Raw genomic sequence first — 21,130 nt, 5'->3', positions numbered from 1 at the left:
GCCAACTGAAAATTAATAAATCGTTTATCCATAACACACTTTTTTTTCACAGAAAACGTTTGATACAGGATCTATACTACTTGGAATGAAAAGTCCCGGGCCTCTCATAGAAAAGACGTGAATAGTTTCGAACCGTGTATATTTTTGTTAAGAACAAGCCTACAGATGGCCCCATACCGAATTACATGACAATCTATTCGCTAGCGTTTGAATAATAGTTGATCGTGTCAGACGAGTTCTGGTTTTCATTAAGCTATGAAAAAAGGCGCACAACTCATTCATGCATAAAAGCAACGGTGAAATTAAATGATTTGCGGTACGGATTGGTCCATCATCCCTTGTCTTCTCCAAACCTGCCCCCCAGCGACTATTATCTATTTCCAAACCTGATTTTTCCAGGGAAAATTTTTTGTCGAATGCTGAGGTTCTCGCAGAAACGGTAATCTATTTTGAAGGCCTTGACAAATCTTTTTTTTTTGTTCAAAGGGCATTAAAATGTTGGAGTACCAATGGGTCAAGTGTATCGTTCTAGATGGAGATTATACTGATATAATATTCACGGTAAAAAATTAACGTTTTCGTAGTTGGACCTGGGAATTCTCATTCCATGTAGTATTTTGAACGGACTGATGGAGCATCGAATCGTTGGATACAAGAATAATTAATATACCAGGGGTTTGATTGTGAAAAATTCCCAACCTCTTGTTGAAAACATTTGACAATTTAAAAATTGATAAAAATCGAAATAAATAGCCTAAGAAATAACCTTGAAAATTAGTTTGAAGGAAATCTTTCTTTTTTAATAACAAACATCAACGTATGATTTTAACAAATCAAACGCGTAAGTTGAAATAACTGATCATTATAAGATACTATCTTATCGTTTATTTCAACTAAAAAGTTTGTAAATTTAAAGTACATCAAAAGCTCAGTCTATTTAAACTGATTTTTCAAACTAAATTTACTGTGAAATTGTTTGTCGCAACATTGTCAGATCGTACAAGTAAAATTTCTATTATGTTTATCAAAATATTAATTAAAAACCTCTGCGCAAAAATAATTATCTTGTTTTGTAGTTTCAGATAACTATTTGAATAAAATAAAACATTACGAGAAACCCAAATTTCTTACATAGTGTTGCGTCGTCACTGTCATTGTAGGTACAATGACAAAATACTACAAAAATTATGAAATCACACAAGCACAGAAACAAAACTACAATTTTAGTTGTTGCTTTGATACCAGCAAAATACAAATAAAAATGGTGCGTTTTTTATAACGACTAATAAGGCATCTATCCACATTAACTTTAAAAAGGAATTCTGAAGAATGTACTCGCGGACATGACTGGGGGAGCTATGCTATAGGGAAAAAGTAATTTATTCGGAAAATCTAAGAGCTGAATATTTTGGTAATGTGATGACTTTTATGGAAACGGGTGGTTGTTTTCTATCATTAGGGCATATTCACATGGAAAGACCGAAATTAGTATTTTGGGGAAAAAATTAGTTGATTTTCTGATTTTAGTTAGTTATTTTTTGAGACAACTAAAAAAATCTTACTTTTGCTAATTTAGATTTTTTAATTCTGATTCTCTTAATAATAATAAAATATTTGTTGAAATGGCTATTTTTTTTAGTTGAATTCACCAATTAAACGTGCTGTCATTTCTTAGCTAAGGCACGCTTCATATCCATTCAACTAATTTTTTAGTTGAATTAGAGAAATAAAACGTTGTTTTCAACCAACATAAATGGTTGAATTGGTTTTTGCAATTAGCAGCTAGATGGCGCTCGTTAACACCATAATGACTACTAGCCACTAGATGGCACACTACTACCGAAAAAAATTTCAGTCGCGGTTATCTTTTCTATATTTGCAGGTATAAATACGATGTTGTATTGGAGAAAAAGACATAAGCGAAACATAAACTTCTTTTTGAAAAATTTTACTTTTAAATCACTGTTTTCTTCATTCGACTTCGCGAAATCGACTCTCTCACTGAAAACTTTGAGCACTCGGAAAACAAAAATCGAATACAAATAGTACACCGGACGGCGTAGCCCGGAATGAGAAGATACAAAAAAACATCATTTGACGTATACAATTAGAGTGCAACATTCGAAACTCACTTCACTGTTTCCCGTAAAAACATTATTACCCACAATCGCTTCAACTGCGCACAAATTCTGAATGAATACACTTTCCACTAACAGTTTACGTCATTTTTACATATCGGTTTAGAAATTTATATAGGGATATATCGTAACACATGCGAAAAACATCTAAACAATTTGCGAGCAGTTTCAACAAGACTGTCCCTTTTAGCTTTTTAATGGATTGTTTTGCTTTGACACTACTGTCCTTCAGTAATGACGGTGATAGATAAATAGAATCAAAGTTTCTGATTTTAATAACGAAATTAGTTGTCAATGAGAATTTCGTGTTGGATCGAAATATTGCTGGTTTGTGTCCAGAATATTCGCCAACTAAACACATTCTCTAAAAATAAGAGTTTTTTTCAGCACAGTAAATTCTAAATTTTAACTAATTTTATAGTTATTTTGGAAATTTTGTTGTTAAAATCAACTAATTCAAAAACAGTAATACGAATTAGGCGCAGAGCTAATTTCGGTCGTTCCGTGCAGTAGTGTTCTAGTTCTAGATGCATAATTTATGTCAGTCACATAATTTAAATTTGGATTTTATAACAAGAAAAACTGGCAGCCCCAGCACTGTATTACTCGTGTTTCAAATATACAAAAAATAGAATGGCATCGTAGACCAGTTTTAAATTTGACAGAAGAACTGGTCGAATAAATAAAACTAGAACGGCTTGCTGGGGATACGTTTGTTCCAGTTTCTGTTCTATTATAGGTCTTCCATATAGTACTCCTAGCTGCTGAAATTGCTCTTAGCTTCTTGTATCACATTCAAGAGTTTGATAGATCAAATTAAAATCTTTGGAAATAAAATAGAATATTCGTAGCATGTATGTGTGTTAAAATGTGTATCCGGTTAGTTTGTGGTAATTATTGGGATCCGTTTTCACCCAAATATGCACAAGTTTGCAGATGAGTGTAGGAATCTGAGTTGAGCTTTCAGGGGGCGTCGTGTTGCTCTCTGAATATGCACTGCTTATACTTGCTCTCCCATTATAAGCAGAGCTGCTAGCTTTTAATCGGTGTCTCTAAAAGGTAAACATTTTTTGTCATCTGCGATGCACAATTTGGAAGAAAATCACAGAAAATTTGGATAAAATTTCATTCAAAATATATCCGTTTTTCGTAATATTCAAAAATACTCGAAAAAATCTGTGAATTCTTCTCATACATGATAAAATCTGAAAACTGTGGTTTTAAAGAAAAATAAGTAATTATGGTAACCATGATTTAATGTTGACAGTGCTCTTCGCACTCAACGTTATGGTTGCTTTGTTACGCTGTGGTAGTATGTGTGTTAAGCTTTGGGGGGTGAAACATGTTTACGTTCGCTCACATGATTCGATTATTATCCACCCATATCTAGCTGATAGTATGTTGAAAGCTCGGAACTTTGTATTGATATTCGACTTGGCACTAACCTGCCACAAAACCAATTTATCGATTCACCAAAAGGAGGCACGTGTTTTGGATTTAGAAGTGTTCGTTGCGTTTCGCTTTAAATTATTCTGATTCTACCTGAATTTCTCAATTGCACCCTTAGACCGATATGTAAAAATGACATAAACTCTTAGTGGTAAGGGAGAGTGTTCGGTTGCCGGCACCCTTTTATTTTAAGCTTATAACTTCTGACTAAGTGCACATTATGCGGACGTATATACATCATTGCAAAGCTAAAGTCCCTAGCTAACAACTGAATAAGAAACTGAGTTGATTCAATCGATTGAAAAAACTATATTATCAATTTAGTAAAGTGATAAATTTTGGCCATTTCAAAAAAGGTGTTCGGTTACCGGCATCCCAAGAAATTTTGTTAAAAATGGAAAAATATAAGTAAAGACTGCAATTATTTAAAGAACAAACGGAATTTATTCTTTTGAGAGGTGCTTTGGACAAAAGTCTTCATTGTCTGAGGGTGACTTCGCCTTGGCTCTCTTGGCCAATGATTTGAATTGTGGCGCATTTTATGTTGAATTGGCCGGTCTTCCACCGGCTTCACGGCATTGAATACGTTACTGCAGTAGAATTTAGAACCAGAGAATCAAAGTATTTACTTATATGACGGATATATTGAAGCTGTCAATTTGTCCACGTGTTGCATATCACGAGAGATGCCAGCTAAACAATAAGTTTAGCCAGAAAAAAACTATAATAACAGTCATATAAAACTTTTGTGTTGATTTTCACGCAATTAAAATTTGTTTCAAGCGCAGCAAAAAGTACAAGCGTCTGTTTGCTTTGGTATTCGGCACAGAAAGAACGTGCTGTTTTTACACACACACACATGACATTTATCGGAATGACGCTATCTGCTTTCTGTCAAAAGTTACGGTGGGGTGTGCCTTAGCTATATACTGACAGCACGTTTAATTGGTGAATTCAACTAAAAAATAGCCATTTTAACTAATATTCTATCATTATCATTAGTAAGAGAGAACTAAAAAATCTAAATTAGCAAAAGATTTTTAGTTGTCTCAAAAAATAACTAACTAAAATTAGAAAATCAACTAATTTGTTTGCCAAAATGCTGATTTTGGCCTTCCCGTGTTCGAACACTACAAACAAAACGAAAACCTACGCTGACTCACTTCTCTCAGATGTAGCGTGACTTACCTTATTTCCTCAGATATAGCGTTACCGATTTTCACAAACTTAGGTTCAAATTAAGGTCCTCCCATACAAAGCTTTAGAATTTCATCCGAATGCAATTCTCGTTTCCGGAAATACAAGGTGAAGAGTGCTAAGAATTGTATAGCAGCGAAACCAAAAACTTGAAAAATTTCTCTAAACTTTGCTCGGAGCTCTTCCAAAATTCATTGTTAGTTAGTTGTTGGTTCCCGATTTCCGATTCCGGAAGCAACGAAAATAGTGTGCAACTCAGAGTATTTTCTCAGAGATGGTTTGGCTGATTTTCATGAACTTTTAATTAAATAGAAGGTCTTATAATCATAAATAAAATTCTAAAATTTTACCTGGATCCGAATTCCGGTGTTGTAACTACTAAGTTAAACGTTGAAATTTTTATAGTGCCACCTAAAGTGACGAAGTGAGAGAGGGAACAATTCTTAACTAGCTCCGAAACTGGTCCATTTTGTTTGTTGCTGGCCATACGAACCAACGTCGGCTATTTCGGTCCTCGAAATTAGGTTTCGGAAGTATTCGAATATTTTGGTTCGGTGGTATTTTGATTCGTAATTTTCGTAGAAGCAATAGATTGTGAGTTAAAATTGTTTAACAATAATGTGGCTACACATCCCAAATAACATTTTTAATATTAATAAATACTTGTACCTGTCTTCAATGCTACATAATAAATTTTGCATTAAAACTTTAAACTTCATGAAAGCCTACTGAAAACCTCTAGAGGAGCATGTTCTTGTCAAGTAGACCATTCTTCATAAGGTTTATAAAGCAAAGTGAAGAATCAGCGTAAACCTGCGGTAAAACTCCACATTCAAGAAAATTTTGAAACCAGCTTTACGATCAACATTAAATTTATTCGGATGGAATGAATTCCGCTATGAATAAACTGTCGTTTTGATAATATTTTCCTTGATTATGTGTGTGTCATGTCTGCTTTGAATGCAATCAGTAAGAATATATTAGAATTTTATTTACGAGCTTGAGGCGAATGTAAAAAATTCATGCGCTTTCATTTTTACCGCGAATGAAAGGATAAAAATGAGAATTATAACCAATCGCCTTGAAATAAATGCTGTTTTTGTGGAAATCTCCATGATTTATGAAAATAATTTTTTGTGATTCATCGTCATTTTTGTAAAAAAACTATTTCGTGGCGTTAAAACTTGTGCATACGTTCTGAAAATGAATCACGAAAGTCCATCATATTTCGTCGTTTTTGCATTTCGAAGTTTATTTGATGACATCATCCTGGCCGTCACACGGCTAAAGCAAGATCAGAGTGACGAAATGGTAGCGCGTATGCACGGAATGCATAAGAACGCAGGTTCGAGTCCTGTCTCTGAGCGTATCTTTTTCCAAAAATTCATCTTTTCTGTTAGTTTTTCTTTCACTTGGCTTCTCCAATATATATTTCCGCTCAGTCATTGCAAAAACTGAACTTAGTCATGGCGGCTTTACGTCAAACTAAAATTAATAAATCATTATTTTTACGTTTCGTCTTTGACTCATTAGTGCAGAGCAGTTTAAATTGAACTGCTTAGTGCTAAACTCCTCAGTTCAATTTGAACCGCTAACGTAAAAATAATAAAAATGTGGGTGAGTAATGTCAGAGACATAACTGGATGTCGTGAATACGAAAACAACTGACATGTTCCTTAACACTTCCAAATATCAATTAGTTGATCAATTGTATGAATTATCCAGCATTCCCCTTTTCAACATTTTTCGCAAAAACAAAGAAGGCTTCACTTGCATTCGATTACTGTGAACTTCACACAACGAAAAGTTCACAAATCTTATCAAACAGTTCTAGATTTGCAGTAAGCTGAGGTTTTTTACCTTCGATTAGCGAAGAAGAAATCCTAAAAGTTATTTAGAAAACTTTTAGAGCCATTAGAACGGCTGATTTTTTGTGTTGCTCTCCACCGTTGTCCTCTTTCCGTTGTTTTTTCACCAATGCAAAGAACTGGCGGCTGGGACGTAATCGCTCTTGTCTGCAGCGAAACAAGCTTTGCAAACGACACAATACATCTGCTCGCATTGGCGATAGAATCCAAACTGATCCAATTTTTGTTAAGAGGTTTCTTTTTACGTGATTTCGTTTGTAGCTTTTTCACTAATGGGCGGTCCTAACGGCAATAAAAATAGCCTCATACAGTATTTTAATGTTGATTATTTCCTTTTTGATTCGCATAATTCATTGAAAGAAACTATCAAAATGCTGTAGGGATTCATTCCTGCCTTTCAGAAGAACCAAATTGTGGAACTCACTACGATATTAAGCACTCTTCGGAGCATTTTTCTCGAACGATTTGTTGTACAGCAGCAGATATTTTGTTCTCTTCCTCAGAACGCGTTCTGATTGGCTGGTGTTGACATGGGTCAAATGAGACAGGTTTTTAAATAGTGTACTATTTAAATACTTCAATGCTGTTGATATACACGTTTAAGTTGCAAAAATTCGATTCTATTGGTAGTTAGATTATATAAATCCTTTCACAGATCACTGAGCTATGAGCTTTCAAAATACGAGAAAGGCAAACGCGCTTTATGAATTATCCTCTTTGATACTCGGTTATACCAAACATTTCAGAAAAGTTTAATTTTGAATTATTTGGGATTATGTCACACAACTGAAAATTTTATCATAAAATTGTGATCATATTTCCGATAGCATGTAGCAAAAATTATGTTTATTCGTTAGATACAACAAGAGATATTAACGATCAAAAATTTATCACTCTCTCAGAGGGTAAATTTTGAAAAGGCGCCCCTTAGTAAAGTAAGTCGTATTCACGACAAAACGGTCCTAGCACAAAATTTGGCTAACCCCTAAATGACCAAACCTGCATCGGCCAGAAATAGTCGAAAACACGTTTTCGTTCGGCACGTCAGAAAAGAAATTGTATATCGGTGCAAAATAAAAAGTGTCCTGTAAATAGCAAAAACTTTACGTCTGCTTAGCGGTTCAAATTGAACTGCCGAGTTTAGCACTAAGCAGTTCAATTTGAACTGCTCTGCACTGATGAGTTAAAGCCGAAACGTAAAAATAATAAAAACGGTTATGTGCCCTAGCACAAAATGAGCGAAAAATACTTTATTAGCCAAAACGATCACACGTGTAAAGTTTCATGCAATTCTAAGGGATCGTGAAAACAGCCAGCCGATTCCGCATGGAATTACTCTATACACTAAAACCTCAATGTACGCGATTTTTTACGCGTTTCATTTGAAATAACGTGATTTTTTATTTAATTTACGCGATGATCGCGTAAAAAAAGGTTTTTGCATAATGAAGAAGATCTCAATTTATATACACATACAAAACAATCTAAAATTGGGGAATTGAATATTGTTAAATGTACATTGCTGAAATGTTTAGTTTCAAAGAATCTAAATAAGATCGTGGGCATCCAAGAATTATCTGGAAAGCAAATATTTTGTATAATCACTTTTATATGACTATTGAGTGCGGTATGTACTGGTAGTACTATTCACAGAAAATTGACAATCTGTGATAAGATCTGTAGAAAAACTTGCACATCCAAAACCCTTAAGGTCTTCCAACGTAACCGATGATTCATCCAAAAAATACCTGGAATTCAGGTCATAAGATCTACCAGTGCAAAAAAGTGCATTAACGACCTTATCGTTCTCGGTCCATATTCGTGATGCCACATGCGATCAATAAGACATTTATGATTCCTCTAGGCCATCCAAAAACTACCTGGAGTTGTAGCTCTACGACTATGAACAACATTGAAAAATTATACATAAACTGCTAAATGTTCGTGTAGATTTTAAGACCTGTTTTCACCGTAACTCTTGGACGACTGGGAACCTTCCTGGAAAAGCTATAAATAGACAAGTAAGCAATGTGTAGCTCTAAAAGTATGCACCACAAACAAAAAAGCCATTACCCGTTGTAGTTCTTACTGTGACACAGTGTAGTCCCTAAGGACAATACTCCAAGTAGTTCTTGGATCGTGGAACATCTCTTGAGCATTTCCATAGTATCAGAACATACTCAGAGGGTCCTGAGACGCTAAAGCATCGGACGCAGTAGAATTGTTCATGTTATTTTACTCTAAAATCAAATGAAATTTGCGTAGATTTGCGGTTCCAGTGTATTTGAATAATAAATTTTATTAGTTCATTTTTTTCTGGGTGATTTTATGAATTCTGATTCCACTGCAATGGTTCCATCGACGCACCCCAACTCTCACTATAGTGGAGTACGTTGAAAAATCAGCAGCAGAATTTGCATCCTCAAAGTTTAATTCCATAAACGTTGTGAGCTGGAGCCTCTCGATTTAACCAAAACATAAATGTTGTGCCAACAAGCAGTTCTCTCGGAGCGAGAGCAAATCTTCTGCCGAGCCTGTCCACCGTTCCGACCGACCGGGTGGTTGCTTGGTTGGTTGTGTTAGCGCGAGTGCCGCTTGCTTGCTCCGTGGGGCAGCGATACAGCATAGCGCCTGCCTGTGTTCGATTGCATTACTAAAGTCGATGAAACCGCCGATCGCAAATCAGTTGAGTTTCGAGTTTCGCCGAGGCCAGTCACGGATAGCCGTGGACACGCGCGCGCACTTTCAACTGTTCAATCTGACTTCATCATCTGTACCTAGAGTAGATGGGAAACCAATACACGCAGCAACTACAGAGCCAGAACAACCATCAACAATATCCAAGCAAAAAAGCGAAAAAGCATAACTCTGGAATAAACCCGCAAGCTTAGTTCGAGTGTGGGAGCAGCCAGCAATTTTGGCATTTTGGTTCTTTTTCCCTTTGCTGCTGTTTGGGCCCCGTTTGCATAATAGAGAGCATCATTCGATTCAATAGCCCAGTGTCGAACGTCGGGCTTTTTTTCCCTATCACCTGTGCACTGCGAATAATTGCTAGTTTTTTGTGCGTTTTGTACTCTGATTGTGTCAATGAGTTACTTATTAGGCATTTCGAAGAAGATTGATAGAAGTTAGGACCCGGTTAGAACAAGGATGTTACTGTTCCTTCGCGAAGCTCCTGTAACAAAAGCTAGTTGCAAATAGTTGTGTTGTGAGCAATTCACGATTCCACAGGGCCTTTAAGTTTTAGATATTGTGCGTGATTAAAGTTGTCGGTTTAGTGGAAGGTCTGTGCTCTGTTCGTACATTTCCTTTGATTGCGTATAGAAATACAAACAAAAAAAAGCGATATAAACAAACACGCGTAGAGAGACCGTAGATCGTAGCGTACGCCGAGCGACGACGGAGAGAACGGTGAGATGCGCCCGAAAGCGGTAGTGTGAGGAACATAAAGGCAGCAGCCAGCAGTGAGTGAGCCAGCAACCGATTGCCGACTGGTGCCAATCGTGTGGATATTGTCATTTTTCATGCTGGACCTGACCACAGACAGTGCGGAAGCCTTCGGATAGCGGAGAGCGAGTGTATGTTTTGTGTACATATATCAACATATGTTGTGGCAGAAAGAGCTTGGTAAGCGGGAGAATATGTATGTAATTTATTGTGGCATGCTTCCGTGTTTGGCCGGTGCAAAGTTTGAAAACTGATTTTCTGATATCGGCGATCGCGGTTGATATCGGTATAGGAAAAAATGAGAAACAATAATGTAGGAGAGTTTTTAGCAGAATTCGATTTTTTTTTATTTTCGTCGATTCAAAGCGGTATACCTCAAATTTTAATGAATGGACCAGTCATTACTACCATTAAGAGGATTATGAAATGAGAACGTTAAAAAGGCATCAATTTAAATGGCGACTTAGACACAGACAAAGCCCGTTTTGACGGTGTGGGTTTTAAACATTGTCGGAAATTGACTGTGTTGAGGTGAAAGAGAACTTTAGATTTCAATTGTGAAATAAAATGATATCCTGGCGGAGTTAATTATGTTGTCTGTTTGAAACTCACAGCTACACAAATGAATCTGTTTGTTGTAATAACATTCAAAGACTAGTAAGTTTAAGAGGCTAAGTGTTTTTTACCTCCTAATTTATGCTAGGTGCACATAACCAATTTCACTTGATTTTACGTTTCGTCTTAGACTCATCAGTGCGTAGCAGTTCATGTTGGAACTGCTACCTCCGAAGTGACGGTTCAACATAAACAGATAGGCAGACGTAAAGTTACTGCTATTTGCACAACACTTCTTTGATATTACACCTAAGTGTAATATCAAAACTGAAGTCCCGAACGAAACGAGTTTCGGTACACGGAACGACCGAAATTAGCTCTGCGCCTAATTCGTATTACTGTTTTTGAATTAGTTGATTTTAACAACATAATTTCCAAAATAACTATAAAATTAGTTAAAATTGAGAATTTATTTGCTGAAAAAAACTCTTATTTCTAGAGAATGTGTTTAGTTGGCGAATATTCTGGACACAAACCAGCAATATCTCAATCCAACACGAAATTCTGATTGACAACTAATTTTGTTTTTAAAATCAGAAAATTTGTTTCTATTTATCTAGCACCAGTTTATTAGCCACAAAATTCATGAGAAGTATCAAAACAAAACAATCCATTAAAAGGTTAAAAGGACAGTCTTGTTGAAACTGCTTGCAAATTGTTTAGATGTTTTACGCATGTGTTACGATATATCCATATAAAAATTTCTAAACCGGTATGTAAAAATGACGTAAACTGTTAGTGGAAAGTGTATTTATTTAGAATTTGTGCACATTTGAAGCGATTGTGCGTAATAATGTTTTTACGCGGAACAGTGAATTGAGTTTCGAATGTTGCACCCTAATTGTACATGTCAAATGATGTTTTTTGTATCTTCCAACCTTCCGGGCCACGCCGTTCGATGTACTACTTGTATTCGGTTTTTATTTTCAATGTTTTCAGTGAGAGAGTCGATTTCGCGAAGTCGAATGAAGAAAACAGCGATTTAGAAGAAAAATGTTCAAAAAATAGTTTATGTTTCGCTAATGTCTTTTTCTCCAATACAACATCGTATTTATACCTGCCAATATAGAAAAGACAACCGCGACTGAAATTTTTTTCGGTAGTAGTGTGCCATCTAGTGGCTAGTAGTCATTACGGTGTTAGCGTTATTTCGGCGACAGAGCGCCATATAGCTGCAAATTGCAGAAACCAATTCAACCATTTATGTTGGTTGAAAACAACGTTTTATTTCTCTAATTCAACTAAAAAATTAGTTGAATGGATATGAAGTGTGCCTTAGCTAAGAAATGACAATTGGTGAATTCAACTAAAAAAATAGCCATTTCAATAAATATCTTATTATTATCAAGGAAATTAGAATTAAAAAATCTAAATTAGCAAAAGTAAGATTTTTTTAGTTGTCTCAAAAAATAACTAACTAAAATCAGAAAATCAACTAATTTTTTCGCCAAAATGCTGATATCGGTCTTTCCGTGTATAAACTGCTACGCACTGATGAGTCTAGTGGCGTTTTTCATTGAAAAACACTGGTGGGTGGCGTGGATTGCTCTGGTTTTGCACTTTCGAGCAGAAATCGCAATGAAACACCATTTCTGCTCACGGAACGACCGAGATTAGCTCTGCGTCTAATTCGTATTATTGTTTTTGAAATAGTTGATTTTAACAACAAAATTTCCAAAGTAACTATAAAATTAGTTAAAATTGAGAATTTACTTTGCAAAAAAAAAATCTTATTTTTAGAGAAGTTGGCGAATATCCTGGACACAAACCAGCAATATTTCAATCCAACACGAAATTCCCACTGACAACTAATTTTGTTATTAAAATCAGAAAATTTATTCCTATTTATCTATCACCATCATTGCTGTAGGACAGCGCAAAAAAAAACGAAAATGAAATTGGTTTTATTAACAAGTTTATTAGCCAAAAACTCATGAGAAGTGTCAAAGCAAAATAATCCATTAAAAAGCTAAAAAGGACAGTTTTGTTGAAACTGCTTGCAAATTGTTTAGATGTTTTTCGCATGTGTTACGATATAGCCATATATAAATTTCTAAACCGATATGTGAAAATGACGTAAAGTGTTAGTGGAAAGTGTATTTATTCAGAATTTGTGTGCATTTGAAGCGATTGTGCGTAATAATGTTTTTACGCGGAACAGTGAAGTGAGTTTCGAATGTTGCACTCTAATTGTATACGCCAAATGATGTTTTTTTTTATCTTCTAACATTCCGGGCTACGCCGTCCGGTGTACTACTTGTATTCGGTTTTTGTTTTCCGAGTGCTCAAAGTTTTCAGTGAGAGAGAGAGATTTCGCGAAGTCGAATGAAGAAAACAGCGATTTTGAAGTAAAATTTTCAAAAAGAAGTTTATGTTTCGCTTATGTCTTTTTCTCCAATACAACATCGTATTTATACCTGCCAATATAGAAAAGACAACCGCGACTGAAAAATTCTTTTCGGTAGTAGTGTGCCATCTAGTGACTAGTAGTCATTACGGTGTTAACGTTTTTTCGGTGACAGAGCGCCATATAGCTGCAAATTGCAGAAACCAATTCAACCATTTATGTTGGTTGAAAACAACGTTTTATTTCTCTAATTCAACTAAAAAATTAGTTGAATGGATATGAAGTGTACCTTAGCTAAGAAATGACAGCACGTTTAATTGGTGAATTCAACTAAAAAAATAGTCATTTCAACAAATATTTTATTATTATTAAGGGAACTAGAATTAGAAAATCTAAATTAGCAAAAGTAAGATTTTTTTTAGTTGTCTCAAAAAATAACTAACTAAAATCAGAAAATCAACTAATTTTTTCGCCAAAATGCTGATTTCGGTCTTTCCGTGCTCGAAAGTGCAAAATTAGAGCAATCCACGCCACCACGTGTTTTTCAATGAAAAACGGCATAAGACGAAACGTAAAATCAAGATTCAAAGACTATTCAAAATCCGCCACTGTTCATAATGACATCTTGATTTTTGACGTGAAAACATACTTATCAGGTTGTCTCTTGTAGAGATGGTCGGGTATACCATATCCCGAACCCCACAGACAAACCTGCTATGATGCCTTTCCTATAAATCTCAGGTTTTCATTAAAATTACTAAGCGATTTGTCAAAAAACATTGCTTTGAAGTCTTTGTTTTTTGAATTTTTACACTAAATGATGGTTAAAATTTTAAAACACTCCCTGTTGACAAAACCACTGGGCAACCATCTGACAGCAGTGATGTGAATTCCGGTTGCGCACCGATAACAAGAAGAAGAACTGTCATTAAACATTGAGATAGTGAAGAGAGATCGTATCCACGTTTTTCGCTGATTTAAAGTATAGTTTTAGTTAAATATTTCTTATCCTTATAAGGATTTATTTAATTATAGGTATAATTCGGTTATTGTATCGTTGAATTGAAGTTTCGGATTAGAAGAGGGTTGAAGCACTTATAGTAAGTAGGTTAAATATGAATCTTTGTTTAACATAACCGAATCGAATTACATTACAGTTTTGAAGCTGTGCAGTCAACTGCTATCAGAAGGTGATTTTCCTCTTCCGAAACTAACCGTTCCAACAAACTTCAAAATATAAGTCCATTAATAGAACCGTTTGTCAGTATGGATAAAAAAAATTGCAGAAAATGCGATCTACCAGATGCCGCCGATAATATGGTGGGGTGCGATACCTGTGATGGATGGGTTCACTTCAAGTGCGCTGGCGTTACTGAGTCGATTGCTGATCCAGAAAGAAGTTGGCAATGCGATGATTGCAAAGGTACGCTGGATTCTATCAGCAGAATCTCCGTTGTTAGTTCTCATGCGAGTAAACAATCGTCTCGGGCAGAGCTAAGCCTCCAAATGCTAGAGGAACAACGTTTATTGAAATTGCAAATGCTGGCGGAAGAAGACGCAGCTCGAAAGAAACAAGTTGCCGAGGAGGAAGAGATACGACAAAAACAACTAGCCGAAGAAGAAGAGCGCCGTAGGAAACAGCAAATTGATGACGCAAATCGAAGGAAGCAAAGAGTAGATGAAGAGGAAGCTATGCGAAAAAAACGGCTTGCAGTAGAAGAATTATTTCTTAGTAAGAAATACGAGTTAGCTATCGCTGATATAGATGAGGGAGAGGAGGGAGTTAGTCGTCGAAGTAAGTTGAGTAGTAAAACAAGTAGAGATAAGGTACAGAAGTGGCTTAGTAAAACCGTGCGCAGTGAAACACGTCAGTCAAATCAAGACCCGTTGTACAGCACCGATCAGAGTGCCCAACAGTCTAGTGGACCACCAGTAGTTTTACCGGGTAAACAGTCAGTTATACATAACCCATCAGTTTCCACTCCCGGCCATCATACTCCCCTGTCATCTTCCTCTCCCTATCATACCGATTTGATTTATAGAACTACAACTATAACCACGATGAGCACGATACCGTCGACGGTGATTCCAAAACTTCCGGTTTCTAGTATCTCATCGTGCTTACCGCAGAGCATTCCGGCCGAAAATGCTTGTATGCAAACCAATGTCTGCTCGCTTGTATCAGTTTCGAAACATGCGACATCGAGTCCGCTATACAGTGTGTTATACAGTACAGCAAATTCAGTTCCTACACCCTTATTTAGAGAAGTAAAATTAAATAATCCTGCCCCACATGTGTCATCGTCGGAACAAGCATGCATACCCGTTTCAGTTGTTTCCTCCAGTGATCGCTGGGATATGCTCCCGTGGACTTCAAGATCCATTCTCAACCCAACTGATTCTCTCTCGAGAAGACTGGATGTTAACGTTTCCACAACACAGGGCCAGATCTTACAAACGACCTCGTCAACAGGAAACGTCGGGCCGTCACCGGAACAAATTGCAGCACACCAAAGGATGCCTCGTGAGCTACCCGTGTTTTCAGATGGATTCACAGATGCTTTCGGCCGAACAGTCTGGCCAGTCACAACAGTTGGGCTATCTGACCCGGCGCATAGTATCCCATCGTACGTTCAGTGGCACATTCCAGCCTCACATGCTGGTATGCCAACAAGTGTCTCCCCGTATACATCAGTTATACAACACATAACATCGAATCCATTGTATGGGATATACAGTATTGCAAATTCTGCTCCACGTATGTCATCGTCGGAACAAATATGCGTACCAGTACCAGTTATTTCCTCGAATGATATGCGTCCGTGGCCGTCTAGTTCCACATACAATCCAATTAATTATTTCTCAAGAAGTTCGATTAACGTTTCAACAGCACATGGCCAAAACTCAACGACACTACCAGAATATGGATTGCAAACAAACTCGTTAACTGTGGGTGTCGGGCCGTCACCGGCGCAAATGGCAGCACGTCAAGTTATGCCCCGTGAGCTACCCGTGTTTTCAGGCGATCCGCAAGATTGGCCCTTATTTCTGAGCTCATTTAACAATACTACGATTGCATGTGGATTCACAGACGCCGAAAATTTGGCCAGGCTTCAGCGATGCCTAAAAGGTCCCGCCTTGGAATCAGTAAAAAGTCGTCTCTTGATGCCGCAATCAGTGCCACACGTGATAGATACACTTCGTAAGTTGTATGGCCGGCCAGAGGTACTCGTGCACACATTGCTTCACAGATTACGGACTGTACCATCTCCCAAAGTTGACAACCTTCCGTCTATTATATCCTTCGGACTCGCGGTCCAAAATCTGGTTGACCATATGAGTATTGCCAATATGCATGACCATCTTGGAAACCCTATGCTGTTATACGAGTTAGTCGAAAAATTGCCGTCACAAATTAAAATGGAGTGGGCTTGCTTCAAAGCATCATACTCAGTGGCCAACCTGTCAACGTTCAGTATTTTTATGGGTAGATTAGTTAACATCGCATCAGATGTAACTCTTCCTAGCCAACTCGCACACGAACTATCACGTACAGCATTGAAATCTAAAACAGGAAGCTTACATGTACATTCGGTGGAACCCAATAACCTCGGACATAGGGGTTTAGATGAAACACACGTAGTATCTTTTGATCAAAAAATCTGTTCGTTTGCATCAGAATGTTGCGACAAAGCTAGTCACGATCCCCCACTACGCTCCAATCAACAGGGCGACAGACGTTGTGTTTATTGTAGTGATCCGAGTCACATAATTATCGATTGTCTTCAATTTAGAGGGCTGGATATTGAAGGTCGATGGAAAGCAGTCCGGCAGAAAGGTTTATGTAGGAGTTGTTTAATACCACACCGCAAGTGGCCTTGTCGATCAGGAAAAGAATGTGGGGTTGACGGCTGTCGAATTCGGCATCATACACTCTTGCACTCTCAGGGCGTACAAACGATAAATGTTAGGGAAAATGCTCAAGGGTTAGCCTCAAACAATGTGGCGCATCAGAACCACCATTGCACAACGCCATACTTATTATTTCGTTATCTCCCGGTTACAATCCAAGGACATGGTAAACAAGTTGAAGCCTTTGCTTTTCTATTCGATGGCTCAACCTCGACTTTATTAGAAGCAGATATAGCGTCTGAATTAGGTGTATCAGGACCGGTTGATAGCCTATGGCTCAGTTGGACAGACAATGTGACGCGTGAAGAGAAAGATTCTCAGCGTGTTTCGATTGTAATCTCTGGACAAGGACAGAAGGAACAATTCAGACTGAATGATGTTCGAACAGTTAAAAGGCTAAAGCTACCAACTCAATCCTTTCAATACGACGTACTACAGGAAACATATCCCCACTTAAAAGGCTTACCTGTTCGTAGTTATACAAACGTATCTCCGAGGATAATCATAGGGATAGAACACGTGCGTTTACTAACTGCATTGAAGGTACGTGAAGGAAATGATAATGATCCTGTGGCGGTAAAGACACGCTTAGGTTGGTGTGTTTTTGGAAGACAATCGAAAGACGGTAGCCCTATCGAACAATTACATGCTCACTCCGAAATCGGAAACCTGGAACTTCACGACCTAATGAGAAAGTTTTTCCTCACCGAAGAGGCCAATGCTACGGTCAAACCAATCACAGAACACGACAAGCGGGCACAATACATACTGAAAACCAGTACTCGCAGAGTAGGAAAAGCATTCGAAACGGGGTTACTGTGGAAAACCGACTACGTTGCATTCCCCGATAGCTATCCAATGGCAGTGCACCGATTGAAGTCGTTAGAAAAACACTTATCCAAGGATCCGCGTCTTAAAGATCTGGTGAAAGCAAAGATTGCCGAATATGAAGCAAAGGGATACGCCCATCGAATCTCAGATGAAGAGCTACGATTGACGAACAAGAACCGCGTTTGGTACCTTCCACTAGGGATAGTCACAACACAAAGAAAACCAGGAAAGTTAAGACTGATTTGGGACGCGGCCGCATCGGTGAATGGAATTTCATTCAATGATATGCTACTTAAAGGTCCAGACATGATAACGTCTCTTCCTTCTATATTGATGTGCTTTCGACAACGAAATGTTGCCTTAGTTGCTGATATACGAGAGATGTTCCATCAAATTCGGATTTGTGATCAAGATAAACAGTCTCAGAGATTCTTGTGGAGAGATCATCCAGATCAAACCCCCCAAACTTTCATTATGGATGTAGCGACCTTTGGTGCAACATGCTCTCCCTGTTCTGCACAATTCGTGAAGAATAAAAACGCGCTAGAATTCGAAACACAATTTCCAAGAGCTGTTCATGCTATTATAGATAACCACTATGTAGATGACTTCCTGGATAGTGTAGACACCGTTGATGAAGCGGTACGTTTGTGTAATGAAATCAAATATATCCACGCACAAGCCGGGTTTGAAATTCGAAACTTTATTTCGAACTCCGCTGAAGTTTTACGACGTTTAGACGAGAAGAAGAATGTTACGAATGTCTCTATGAATCTTGATCCGTCGGATAAGGAACGGGTTCTCGGAATGGAATGGAAACCCACGGCAGACGTTTTTACCTTTGATACTGCAATAAGGGAAGACATCAAGACATTATTAGAAAGCACATCTGTACCAACAAAACGTCAAGTATTGAAAACGATAATGTCTTTGTTCGACCCTCTTGGTCTAGTGGCCCATTTCATCGTACATGGTAAGGCGTTAATGCAGAAAATCTGGCGATCGGGCACAGATTGGGATCAGGAGATAGCCGAAACACTTCGAGAGGATTGGCGCCGTTGGAGTCGACTCTTAACACACCTAGGTGAGGTACGAGTTCCTCGTTGCCTTTTCAGCAACATCTCTTCCAGCAACATTAAGGATCTGCAGATCCACGTATTTGTCGACGCGAGTGAAATAGCCTACGCATGTGTCGCCTATCTCCGATACATTCATGAAGGCGACCCACGGTGTGTACTAGTTGGCGCTAAAACAAAGGTGGCTCCATTAAAACCTTTGTCTATCCCAAAGCTGGAGCTGCAAGCGGCTTTACTTGGAAGTCGTTTATTGAATAATGTTTGCACCTCGCTGAATTTGTCGATCAAGAAAAGAGTCTTGTGGGCTGATTCTTCCACCGTACTGGCATGGATAAAATCTTCAAGTCATCGTTATCACCAGTTTGTAGCATTTCGCGTTGGAGAAATTCTGACCTTAACCAACACTGACGAATGGAGATATGTTCCATCGAAACAAAATGCAGCAGATGATGCCACTAAATGGGGCACAGGGCCTGAGTTCGAACCACAAAGTCGTTGGTTTGTTGGACCGGATTTTCTTTACCAAATGGAGTACTACTGGCCAACCCAACCCACGCGACAATTTGCTACAGAGGAGGACCTTCGTGCTGTATTTATACATCGAGAAACGACGCAGTTATCGTTGATAAACATAGAGCGATTCTCGAAATGGAACCGATTGCTACGAACAACAGCATATGTACTGAGAGCGGTCAAAAGATTCCAGAAGAAATCATATACAGGTCGTCTAACTAGCGAGGAACTTCGTCTGGCAGAAAATCAACTATTTAAGCAAGTTCAAAGGCAGTCGTACCCAGATGAATATATAATTCTATCGGAAAATCCTTTAAGATCCAAAAAACGAACAATTCCTGCGTCGAGTGTGATATATAAGGACTCCCCCTTTATCGACGATAATGGTATAATGAGAATGTTCAGTCGCATTGGAGCGGCACCTCACGCCTCGTTTGACACAAAATATCCAATTATCCTACCGAGGACACATCCGCTGACTCTCTTTCTCGTAGAGAGTTACCATATTCGTTTTTTGCACGGTAACAATGAAACAGTTTTCAATGAGATGCGACAACGTTTTCGTATTTCACGTTTACGTGGAACTATCAAAGATGTATCAAAACACTGTCAATATTGTCGTATTTATAAAACAGTGCCACGTTCCCCAATGATGGGTCCTTTGCCAGAAGTCAGGTTAACACCGTTTATCAGACCTTTTTCGCACACCGGGGTGGATTATTTTGGTCCGATCTTGGTGAAACAAGGCCGAAGTCTAGCGAAACGATGGATAGCATTATTTACCTGCCTCACAGTGAGGGCCGTCCATCTAGAAATCGTACACTCACTGTCAACTGAATCTTGTGTGATGGCGATAAGAAGATTTGTGGCACGCAGGGGCGCACCGGCCACTTTGTATTCAGATAACGGCACTAACTTCACCGGTGCAGCTCGTGTGTTGGCAAAACAAATACGCGGGATAAATGAAGAATGTGCTGACATATTCACGAACGCGAATACTTCATGGAAGTTCAACCCACCTATGGCGCCTCATATGGGAGGGCCATGGGAGAGAATGGTCAGGTCGATCAAAACGGCCATGACGTCGATCGCAGATCATCCTCACCATCCCAGTGATGAAGTTCTCGAAACAATAGCCCTAGAAGCTGAAGCAATAGTGAATTCTCGACCTCTTACTTATCTACCAATTGATTCCTGTGAACAAGAAGCCTTGACACCGAACCACTTCATTCTGTATGGTTCACATGGAATTACACAACCGCCAAAGCAACTTTCAGTAAGCGGTTCCGTATTAAGAGACAGCTGGAAACTTTCCCAACATCTGATTGACCAGTTCTGGAAAAGGTGGATTCGTGAATATTTGCCAACCTTAACCAGGCGCACCAAATGGTTTCAGCCGAGCAAGCCTTTGAAACCTGGGGATATAGTGGTCGTTGTAGAGCAACAAAAACGAAACGGTTGGTTGAGAGGACGAATCATCGACGTATTTCATGGAAGGGATGGACAGGTTCGAAGGGCGGTTGTTCAAACGTCTCACGGACAGTTAACAAGACCTGCAGTCAAACTGGCTCTGCTAGATGTTGGTGGAGATCAAAATCAGTCGAACGCGTTGCAGCCACCGGAAATACACGGGCGGGGGATTGTTGACAAAACCACTGGGCAACCATCTGACAGCAGTGATGTGAATTCCGGTTGCGCACCGATAACAAGAAGAAGAACTGTCATTAAACATTGAGA

General features: G+C 38.3%; 1 protein-coding gene across 2 annotated transcripts in view; it reads left to right on the top strand.

The window, feature by feature from the left end:
* Nucleotides 1-9,328: 9,328 nt before the first annotated feature.
* The window catches only part of LOC131430134 (calcium/calmodulin-dependent protein kinase kinase 1), a 374,604-nt gene continuing 362,802 nt past the window's right edge, over nucleotides 9,329-21,130 (top strand). Inside the window, exon 1 of one of the 2 annotated variants that reach the window (XM_058594856.1) lies at nucleotides 9,329-10,279. The gene's annotated coding sequence lies outside the window, so the exon portion shown is untranslated. The remainder of the gene's footprint in view (nucleotides 10,280-21,130) is intronic. The other variant, XM_058594855.1, reaches the window with a different exon arrangement.

The sequence above is a fragment of the Malaya genurostris genome, chromosome 2, assembly GCF_030247185.1.
Source record: "Malaya genurostris strain Urasoe2022 chromosome 2, Malgen_1.1, whole genome shotgun sequence".
Lineage (NCBI taxonomy): Eukaryota > Metazoa > Arthropoda > Insecta > Diptera > Culicidae > Malaya > Malaya genurostris.
Note: the sequence above shows the minus strand (reverse complement) of the source record. Positions and strands in the feature narration are given on the sequence as shown.